Raw genomic sequence first — 12227 nt, forward strand, 5'->3', positions numbered from 1 at the left:
GCAGAAAAAGCATTTTATAAAATCCAACATCCATTCATATGCTGGAACTCTGTCTTCCCAGAAATCAGCAGGAGTCAGGATCACTAAATGTCTTTATTCTAGATCTTTACCGTCGCCTCCAAAGCCAGGTCAAGAGTGCAAGTGAGCTGAGTTCCACCACCTAAGTTTCTCTTACTCCTCCCACACAAGTCACTTCCCCCTCTTTTGTCTCACCAATCAAGTCAGCACAGAACAGCTGGGGAGGGTCAACCTTCAAACAAGTTAATAGGGAACCGCCCAATTGGCAATTAGTCTCACATGCTTCATTATCCAAGTGCATTGCTCAGTTCTAGCCCTTTACATCTCGATGTAAAGGACTAGAATGATTGCATACAATTCATTCTGCTGAGTGGACTGAAAAGGAGTTCTGATTACTCTCTTTATAGTTAAGTCACAAGAATACACAGCGCAAATATTATGTTTGGATGCATCTGTAAAGATAGTTGGTCCTTTAAGAGGAACTTTAGAAACCTTTTCTTCAAGAATCCCTTGCCAATTATGTAACAGTCTGGTTATCTTTAATGGAGACCCGTGTGCAAAATTTGGAGCCATGGTTAATAAAATTTGCCTCTCTGGGATGGTTTCACAGCACACATTAACTTGTGCATTAGTATAAAAGGTGTATATCTTGTCAGGTCTTGTCCCAGATAATTGTACTGCTCCTTTAATGGCCTTTAATAAAATTCTAGACACAAGCACTGGGTAAGGAATAAGGCTTTGTCCTGGTTGTGCTGGGAGGTTCACCCACTCTATCACACTGTCTCCTTGATGAAGGACTGCTGTGGGTGCCTCTTGTGTAGCAAAAACTGATATTTCCAAGGGTTTTTGAGTGACTCTTTCAAACACATTGGATAAAACCAGTTCAACTTGTCTCAAAGCTTCTTTTGTAAGCTGGCGTGGTGAATTTAAAGTACTCTCTCCCCTTAAAATGTCATATAATGGTTGCAATTGACAGGTAGTCAAGCCTAGCACGGGACGCATCCATTGGACATCTCCTATCAATTTCTGGATGTCATTTAAGGTGTTTAGCTTCTCTGTTCTTAAGGAGAGTTTTTGTACTGTAAGCACCTTAGGTTATACTTTATATCCTAAATATTGAAAAGGAGCATGTCTTTGAATCTTTTCTGAAGCTATGTGCAATTTATAATTCCTTAGTTTTTCTATGTTTTTTTGTAGATATGCTTCTAACATTTGTTTCTCAGGTGCACATCCCAATATATCATGCATGTAATGTAATCACATTACTTTTGGAAATGCTTTTCTTACTGGACTAAGAGCAGCAGCAACATACATTTGACACATAGTAGGGCTGTTTTTCATTCCCTGTGGCAAAATTGTCCATTCATATCTTTTATAAGGCTCAGCTAAGTTAACGCTGGGCACTGAAAAGGCAAATCTTTTCATATCCTCCTTATCTAGAGGGATAGAATAGAAACAATCTTTAATGTCTATAACCCACAGAGGCCATTCTCTAGGCAACTGAGTAGGAGATGGAAGTCCAGGTTGAAGAGTTCCCATAGTTTCCATCTGTTCATTTACCTTTCTTAAATCAGTCAACATCCTCCATTTTCCAGATTTCTTTTTACAACAAATACTGGGGAATTCCAAGGACTTAGAGAAGGTTGTAAATGTCCTTGGTCAAGTTGTTCCTGTACTATGTCTAGTAAGGCCTGAATTTTATCACTGCCTAAGGGTCAGTGTTCTATCCACACTGGTATATCAGTTTCCACTGGATAGGAAAAGTGAAAGTGTTGGCAGGCCTTCAACAGCAGCCCTGCTTAAAAAACCAAAGTACTCATTTTAAACTCTAATTGTTGTAAAATGTCTCTTCCCCACAAATTGATGGGGATTTTTTCAACTATAAAAGGAGTAAAAACTCCTGTTTCAACTTCAAATACCCATCTTAAAGGGGTAGCACTAACTTCGGTTGCTATTGATCCTCCTACCCCAGACATGTAGGTGTCTGCCTTTTTCTTTGGCCAGTGACTGGGCCAGTTGGCACCTCTAATGACTGTGCGATCTGCACCTATGTCCACCAGTCCTTCTAATGCTATGCCATTTATACAGATGATGAGCATAGGTTGGTCAGCTGTCACAGCTGCTGTCCAGTATATTCCTGGGTTTTTCTGCTTGGAGTCAGAACATGGGTAACTGTCACCAGGTTGCTTATTAGGAGTCTGTATCAATAAACCCAATGCTACTACTTCCCCTGGTTGATAAGTCACACATTGTCTCCCTGTGTTAGTGACTGGGATATTATCTATACATTCCCCAGTTTCCCACATCAGTGTATGAATGAACACTGTCTTGTAAGTACTCTCAGGAGGTGAAATGGTCAAGCCAACTATGCCTGGAGGCAAGGGATCCATAGGTTGGAGAGGAACAGATTTCACCTCTCCAGGGGGTATCTCAATTGTCCCAGCTGCATACAACTCTATCCTCCCTAATTGTAGTCCCTTTCTCCCATCAGATGGCTTCCTGGCTGATTGGTCACATCTGGGTATTGGACTTGGAGGCACTCTCTGGGTGTGGCATCGGCTGCCATCATGCCCCAAGTTGTTTTTGCCTGGGGCCCTGGAACTGAGCCCCTCATCCCGTTTCCCTTAATCAGTGTACACTCTGAGGCCCAATGGAGTCCTCTGTTGCATTTTGGACATGGGGTTTTGGGTCTTGTCCTCCCAGCCTGTCTTCTCACTCTGTTTCTATGCCAACATTGAGCTTTCAGATGCCCTACTTTACCGCATTGAAAGCATTGATGAGTCTCTCTGGAAACCCCTTGCCAAAAGGGATCCTGTTTCCCCATGTTGGGATCTTGGGAAGTCTGCATCATAGCCTGGCTATAAAAGGTATTTGTGCCCATTGTGGCACAGCGTCTTATGATCTCCTCTAAAGGAGCATCCCTATGTAGTCCTAGTATAATCCTTCTACAAACCTCATTGGCATTGTCTCTAGCAAGTTGCCTTACCAAAGTGTCTGTTACTTCATTTTCACTATTAGTCTGTGTGACAGCTGTCTGCAAACGTGCCACAAAATCAGCAAAAGGTTCATTTGGACCCTGTACAATTTTTGTGTAGGTCTCACCCTTGTAGTTTTTACTGGGGAGAGAAGCCCATGCTTTGATAGCAGCAGCAGCAATTTGCTCAAATGCTGTTATGGAGTAATTAATCTGTACTGAAGCATCTGCATAAGAACCTACACCTGTTCGTAGGTCATAGGTGATCGAAGTATTAACTGCACTTTGACTATTTTGTTGGGCTTGAATCCTACAGAGCTCACTAAATTCAGAAATCCACAACAAATTTTGTCCAGGTTCTAAGCACACCTTTGCAATGACTTTCCAGTCACTAGGGGTTAAGGTTTCATAAGCCAAATTGTGTATTAACATCTTAACATAATTTAATGTAGCCCCAAAGACAGTGCAAGATTTTTTCAGGTTTTTAAGGGTATCCATATTAAAAGGAGCATATCTTCTACTCTCTTGACCTGCAGAATTATACTGTTGAATCATGGGAAAAATTTGAAGTTTGAAACATTATCTACTTCTTTTCCATTTTCAATTGCTTCAATAAGCCCTCTTTCTAATCTAGTTACAGGAGTAGGCAGTTGTTGGGGGGGGCACTGATGATGTCACCGCCCCTCCCACTACTCCTCCTCCCTCAGTCCCTGAAGGTGGAGTTGATGTGGGCTGATCAATAATCTGCTCTCTAGGTGGGGTTGAAATTTCTTCTGGACAATCAGAGTCAATGCACTCAGATTCCTCATTCAAATCCCCTTGCACTCTGGTAATGTCCTGAGTTTGCTTATCTTCTATCTTTTGTTCCTCAAGCTTCCTTCTCTGTGCCTTTTTAGAACTCTTCCTTCTCCTAAACTCTGCTCCATAGCTTAAGTCTAATAGAATCATGTTGTATAGATAAAATACCTCTGGGAAAATGGGACAAAGCCCATTTTTTTAGTAAAATTCTTTCATTTCAAGTCCCACTAGCTTCCATTTATCTATACTTAGTTTTTCTTCATTTAAGAACCAAGGGGACGTGCGAATCAATGAGTGTAAAAGATTATTCATTTGTGAGATGGGAACAAGTAAACTTTTCTCATCAATTATCTTAATTATATCCTCTATAGCATTGCTAGATGAGGCTGGGGCTGGGGTTGGAGCAGGGTCAGCTGAAGCCCAGGATTTACCTTACGTCTGCCCCATCTCAGTTACTAGAGATTGCTGATTTAGTCCTTAACAAGGTAAGTTCCTTATTTCTTTTAGAATACTCACCTAATCTCCTGGTCACCAGAGGACTTCGGTGGAAGTAGGGTGCCAGCCACACGTTGGACGCCAAATGCTGGAACTCTGTCTTCCCAGAAATCAGCAGGAGTCAGGATCACTAAATGTCTTTATTCTAGATCTTTACCGTCGCCTCCAAAGCCAGGTCAAGAGTGCAAGTGAGCTGAGTTCCACCACCTAAGTTTCTCTTACTTCTCCCACACAAGTCACTTCCCCCTCTTTGTCTCACCAATCAAGTCAGCACAGAACAGCTGGGGAGGGTCAACCTTCAAACAAGTTAATAGGGAACCGCCCAATTGGCAATTAGTCTCACATGCTTCATTATCCAAGTGCATTGCTCAGTTCTAGCCCTTTACATTCATACTAAAAACGCTTGAGAGTATAGGAATAAGTGGACTATTCCTTAGAATAATCAGGAGCATATATTTAAGACTGTCAGTAATCATAATATGCAATAGAAATAAACTGCAACCTTTCCAAGTAAGATCAGGAGTGAAACAAGGTTGCCCACTATCACCATTACTATTCAATATAGTACTAGAAATGCTAGCCTCGGCAATAAGAGCCAAGAAAGAGATTCAAGGAATTAGAGTAGGAAATGAGGAAATCAAACTATGTAAATTGTTAGCACTATTATCTATCTACCCAGGTTACTTATACCTTGGAATCTAATACTTAACGTGCAACAAGAAAATTGGATTTACACACATATATTGTATCTAGATTATATGGTAACACGTGTAAAATGTAAGGGATTGCCTGTTATCAAGGGGAGGGAGTAGAGTGAGGGAGGGGATAATTTGGAAAAATGAATACAAGGGATAATGTTATAAAAAAATTACTCATGTATATATACTGTCAAAAATTTATAAATAAAATTAAAAAAAAAAGATAAGGAACAGGAAAAAAAAAGAAAGGAATGTTGAATAAGAGTGGGTTAACACAGTTCTACACCAGAGGTATCAAAGTTGTAGTCCATATGAGTCCTGTAGTCAGCAATTCTCCATAGTGAAGATCTGTCAGTAGAAAAAAGAATTAGGAAATGTTTAACAAAATAAAAAAGTATAGTAGAACACATACACACACACACACACACACACACACACACACAAACTGCTCCAAAACTTGACTTCACTAGAACTTAGGAAGAAGGTATGATGATGCAAAATAAGGTTATGGCTCATTGAAAATGGGATAAACATCAACTACACATGTCAAAATGATGCCTTATTTTGGAATTAGGAAGAGATATTAAGGATGGATTGGAAGCCTCTTCTGACCAGAAGTTTCTAACATGGCAATTCCAAGAAAAAGGAGGAAAGGGACAAAAAAAATAATTAATTGTGTTACCCAATCAGAAGAATCCCCCCAACTTTTCCCATTTTATCATATAATGAAAATGACATGAGTGCGATTTATTTAAAGTTCACATGCCCAGTGAGTGTCAAAACTGCACTTAGAACTCATGTCTCCTAATTACACATGGGATGTTCTTTCTTCAACACCACAATGTTTTAATTCCCCTTCAACTCAGATAAGAGCATTTAGGTGAAATTGTGCAGTTAGTTTGGTATAATGAAAAGACAACTGCTCTTGGACCCTGTATTAGATTCTAATCCTTTATTATTAAATGGCAATTTGATCTTAAGTCAATTAACTTATCTCTCGGGTACAATTTCTTCATTGCAAAATGAGGATAATACTTCTGTACTATCAATCTCCTAGGGCTATTGTAAAACAAGCAGTTTATAAATATTAAGTATTACATGAATGATGTGAGCATTGTTATGTTTACAGCATATATACTGGCAGGGTGAAAATGATAGAGTCAGGTTTTAATTCACCTCCACTCAGTATATGTTTTTTATAATGATACTTGGTGAGTTTGCCATGAAATGGGTAGTGACAACCCACAGAATAGTGGAAGTAATTAATGGAAAAATAGTCACAGGAGGAATGTAGTAAAATAAGAATTAACCAAATAGCAAAGATTAAAGGATAGCTAAAAAAATATACTAACATAATGGGGGGAAGACAAAGCCGGCAAAACAAAGCTTTATTAGGGGGCCAGCTAGAATGCTTAAGGAAATAAGTTTTTGTATTATTGAAGGAAAAATAATAAATTATGATGTGATTAACATGAGTCAGAAAAAATAGGGATATTTTCCTCTAATTAATTCAACAAGAAAAGAACAAACAAATGCAATGGGGATAAAATTATAAAACTTAGGAATATAAAACAATAATAACTATCTGAAAAATGAAAATAGTCATTTAAAACATACATAAGAGATAAAATATTTTTAAAAAAGAATTAGGGAATTTCTAAAAAAGTCATAAAATATTTAGGAACATTTCATTGCAAATTATAGCAACATAGGTAGAGGTAAGGGTGACAGTTGGTGTAGACACCCTTTTTGCTGCTACTGAATGATTTCCTATAAATAACTTCTCAGTAATTTTTAAACATTATATGAACTTACCTAAGTGTATGCTATATTTAGAAGCAATTTGTAGTGAATATAACAAAAGCAAAAGGTTTTTTAATGTTTTTATTTACCACATATATGCATGGGTAATTTTGCAACACTGTCAATTGCCAAAACTTTTGTTCTAATTTTTCCCCTCCTTCAACACCCCGTTCCCCATAGATGGATGGCAGGTTGACCAATACATGTTAAATATCTTAGAGTATAAATTAAATACAATATATGTATACATGACCAAACAGTGTTTTGCGTACAAAAAGAATCAGACTTTGAAATAGTGTACAATTAGCCTGTGAAGAAAATCCAAAATGCAGATGGACAAAATTAAAGGGATTGGGAATTCCATTGCAGTGGTTCATAGTCATCTCCCAGAGTTCTCCCACTGGGAGAAGCTGGTTCAGTTCATTACTGCTTTATCAGAACTGATCTAGTTCATCTCATTGTTGAAAATGGCCACATCCATCAGAATTGATCATCATATAATACTGCTGTTGAAGTATACAATGATCTCCTGGTCCTACTCATTTCACTCAGCATCATTCATGTAAGTCTCTTACTGAAATCATCCTGTTGGACATTTCTTATGGAACAATAATATTCCATAATATTCATATACTACAATTTTTTCAGCCATTCTCCAATTGATGGGCATCCACGTAGTTTCCAGTTTCTGGCCACTACAGGAGGGCTGCCACAAACATTCTTGCACATACAGGTCCCTTTGCCTTCTTTAAGAACTATTTGATTAACACTGCTGGGTCAAAGGGTATGCACAGTTTGATAACTTTTTGAGCATCATTCCAAATTGCTTTCCAGGATGGCTGGATGTATTCACAATTCCACCAAGAATATATATGTGTCCCTATTTTCCCACATGCCCTCCAACATTCTGCATTATCTTTCCCTGTCATTCTAGCCAGTCTGACAGGTGTGTAGTGGTATCTCAGAGTTGTCTTAATTTGCATTTCTCTGATTAATAATGACTTGGAACATCTTTTTATATGACTAGAAATAGTTTTAATTTCTTCATCTTAGAATTGTCTGTTCATATCCTTTGAACATTTATCAATTGGAGATACATTTGATTTCCAATAAATTACAGTCAATTATCTATATATTTTAGAAATGAGGCCTTTATCAGAACCTTTGAGTGTAAAAATGTTTTCCAAGTTTATTGTTTCCTTTCCAATCTTATCTGCATTAGATTTGTTTGTGCCAAAACGTTTCAATTTGATATAATCAAAGTTTTCTACTTTGTGATCAATAATGATCTCTAGTTCTTCTTTGGACAAAAATTCATTCCTCTTCCACAGGTCTGAGAGGTAAACTATCCTATGTTCTTAAAATTTATTTATAATCTCATTCTTTATCATGAACCAATTTTGACCTGACGTTGATGTATGGTGTTAAGTGTGGGTCAATGCCTAGTTTCTGCCATATTAATTTCCAATTTTCCCAGCAATTTTTGTCAAACATTGAGTTCTTATCCCAAAGGCTGGGGTCCTTGGGTTTGTCAAACACTAGATTATTAAAGTTATTGATTATATTGTCCTTTGAACTTAACTTATTCCACTGATCAACTAGTTTATTTATTAGCCAATACCAAATGGTTTTGGTGACTGCTGCTTTATAATAAAGTTCTAGATCAGGTACAGCTAGGCCACCTTCATTTGATTTTTTTTCCCGTTAATTCCCGTGAAATTCTTGACCTTTTGTTTTTCCATATAAATTTTGTTGTTATTTTTTCTAGGTCATTAAAATACTTTTTTGGGGAGTCTGATTGGTATAGCACTAAATAAATAGACTAGTTAATTATATTTACTCACCCTGGGCAAGACCATTTAATATTTTTCCAATTGATTAGATCTGACTTTATTTGTGTGGAAAGTGTATTGTAGTTTTGCTCATATAGTTTCTGATTTTCCCTTGGCAGATAGAATGCTAAATATTTTATACTATTGGTAGTTATTTTAAGTGGAATTTCTCTTTGTCACTCTAACTATTGGATAAGAATGCTGATGATTTATGCAGGTTTATTTTATATCCTGCAACTTTGCTACAGGTGTGGATTATTTCTAATAGCTTTTTAGTAGCTGCTCCTCAAGACACAAGATTCTCATAGAGGAAATGAAAAAGGCACTCACAAGAGAGCTAGAAGAGAAATAGGAAAAAAAAGGGAAATTTGGCAAGAGAGTCTGGAGAAGTCATCCTGTGCATTTAAAGACAGTGGGGGTAAAGAAATCAAATTATTGAGAAACAAAATTAGTGAGTTGGAAAAAGAAAACAGCTCTCTAAAAATAAAATTGATGAAATGGAAAAAAATTCCATAGAAGAAAAAAACTTACTTAAAAACTGAATTGGACGATTTCAAAAAGATATAAAAAAAGTGAGTGAAGAAAATACATCTTTGAAAATCAGAATCAAACAAGTAGAATTGAATGCCTCAAGGAAAAGCCAAGAAGTAGTCAAGCAAAACCAAAAAAAAAAAAAAAAAAAAAACAATGGAAATGAATGTCAAGTACCTTATCGGGAAGACAACAGACCTGGAAAACAGACCCAGGAGAGACAATGTGAGAATAATTGGACTTCCTGAAAAATATGAGGAAAAAAAGAGCCTAGGCACTTATTTTCCAGGAAATTATCAAAGAGAAGTGCCAAGACATTTTAGAAACAGAGGGTAAAATAGACAATGAAAAAAATTATTTGATCACCTACTGAAAGGGACCCTAAAGTCAAATTGCCAAGAAATATAGTGGCCAAGTTCAATAGCCATAAGACAAAGGAAAAAATATTGGAAGCTGCTAGAAAAAATCAATTCAGACATGGAGGAGCCACAATAAGGATAACCCAGGATCTAGCAGCGTCCACATTAAAGGAGCGAAGGGCCTGGAACATTATATTACAAAAAGGCAAAGGAACTTGGTATGCAGCCAAGAATAAATTACCCAGCAAAAAAGAGCACCTTTTTCTAGGAAGAAGATGGACATTTAACGAAATAAATGAATTCCATCTATTCTTGATGAAAAAAACAGATCTACACAAAAAGATTGATCTTTAAATACAGAATTCAAGAGATTCTAAAAAGGTAAAAAGAAATCTTGAGAACTATATTTCTTTTTTGTTTGCTTTAAAATATTTTTATTATTTTATTAATTTTATAATTATAACATATTTGTTAGTACATATGCATAGGTAATTTTTTTACAATATTATTCCTTGTACTCCCTTCTGTCCAAATTTTCTCCTCCTTCCCACCACACACTCCCCTAGATGGAAGGCATTCCCATACATATTAAATATTTTATACTATATCCTAGATAAAATATATAAGGGGTAAAACAGGGGGAGAAACTTTAAGGTGGGGGAGGGATACTAAAAAGGGAGGGCTGTGAAAAGCAAGTGGTGTTCACAAGTTTAATACTGGGGAGACAGTTAAGAGGGAAGGAATGGAGAAAAGCATAAGCAGAGGTTAACAGGAAGGCAAGCAATATATAATTAGTCATTCTAACCATAAATGTGAATGGGGTAAACTCCCTCATAAAGAGGAAACAGTTAGCAGACTGGATTAAAAGTCAGAATCCTACTAAATGTTGGTTAAAGGAAACACACCTGAAACAGGGTAATACATTCAAACTAAAAGCAAAAGGGTAGAGCAGAATCTACTATGCTTAAGGTAAAGCCAAAAAATCAGGGGTAGCCATCCTCATCTCAGATCAAGCAAAAACAAAAATTGATCTAATTAAAAGAGATAAGGAAGGGCATTATATCCTGCTAAAGGGTAGCATCAATAATGAAGCAGTATCAATGTTAAACATATACACACCAAGTGGTGCAGCATCTAAATTCTTGAAAAAGAAATTAAGAGAGCTGCAAGAAGAAATAGATAGCAAAACTATAATAGTGGGAGATCTCAACCTTGCACTCTCAGAATTAGATAAATCAAACCACAAAATAAATAAGAAAGAAGTCAAAGAGGTAAATAGAATACTAGAAAAGTTTGATATGATAGATTGTTGGCTAAAGCTAAATGGAGACAAAAAGGAGTATACTTTCTTCTCAGCAGTTCATGGAATTTATACAAAAATTGATCATATACTAGGGCATAAAAACCTCAAAATCAAATTCAGTAAGGCAGAAATAGTAAATGCATCCTTTTCAGACCACAATGCAATTAAAATTACATTTAATAAAAAGCCAGGGTAAAATAGACCAAAAATAATCAGAAAATAAATAATCTTAAACTAAAGAATGATTGGGTAAAACAGCAAATCATAGACATAATTAATAACTTCATCCAAGAATATGACAATAATGAGGCATCATACCAAAATATGTTGGATACAGCCAAAGCAGTAATAAGGGGAAATTTTATATCTCTAGAGGCCTATATACATAAAATAGGAGAAAGAGAGGGTCAACGAATTGGGCTTACAACTAAAACTGCTAGAAAAGGAACAAGTTAAAAACCCCCAGACAAACACGAAACTTAAAATTCTAAAAATAAAAGGTGAGATTAATAAAATTGAAAGTAAAAAAAAAAAAACAAACTATTGAATTAATTAATAAAACTAAGAGTTGCTTCTATAAAAATACCAACAAAATAAACAAACCCTTAGTAAACCTGATTAAGAAAAGGAAAGAGAAAAAGCAAATTGTTAGTCTTGAAAATGAAAAGGGAGAACTCACCACTAATGAAGAGGAAATTAGAATGTTAGAAGCTACTTTGCTCCACTTTGTGCCAATACATTTGATAAATTAAATGAAATGGAAGAATACCTTCAAAAATATAGCTTGCCCAGATTAACAGAGGAAGAATGAAGTAGTCTAAATAGTCCCATCTCAGAAAAAGAAATAGAACAAGCTATTAACCAACTCCATAAGAAAAAAATCCCCTGAACCAGATGGATTTACATGTGAAGTCTACTGAACATTTGAAGAACACCTAACTCCAATGCTATATGAACTATTTGAAAAAATAGGGATTGAAGGAATCCTACCAAATTCCTTTTATGACAAAGACATGGTACTGAGACCTAAAAACCATACAATCATCTCAATAGATGGAGAAAAAGCATTTGATAAAATTCAACATCCATTCCTACTAAAAACGCTTTAGAGTATAGGAATGAATGGACTATTCCTTAAAATAATAATGAGCATATATTTTACCTACTTTTATTCCTTTAATATCTTTCTTGACTCTTATTGCTGAAGGTAGCATTTCCAATACAATATTGAATAGTACTGGTGATAGTGGTCAAGCTTGTTTGACTCCTGATCTTATTGGGAAAGGTTCCAGTTTATCCTCATTACATATGATGCTTGCTGACAGTTTTAAATATATACTCCTGACTATTTTAAGAAATAGTCCATTTATTACTCTACTCTCAAGTGTTTTTAGTAGCAATGGATGTTACATTGTA

The sequence above is a fragment of the Sminthopsis crassicaudata genome, chromosome 6 (genome assembly GCF_048593235.1).
Source record: "Sminthopsis crassicaudata isolate SCR6 chromosome 6, ASM4859323v1, whole genome shotgun sequence".
NCBI lineage: Eukaryota > Metazoa > Chordata > Mammalia > Dasyuromorphia > Dasyuridae > Sminthopsis > Sminthopsis crassicaudata.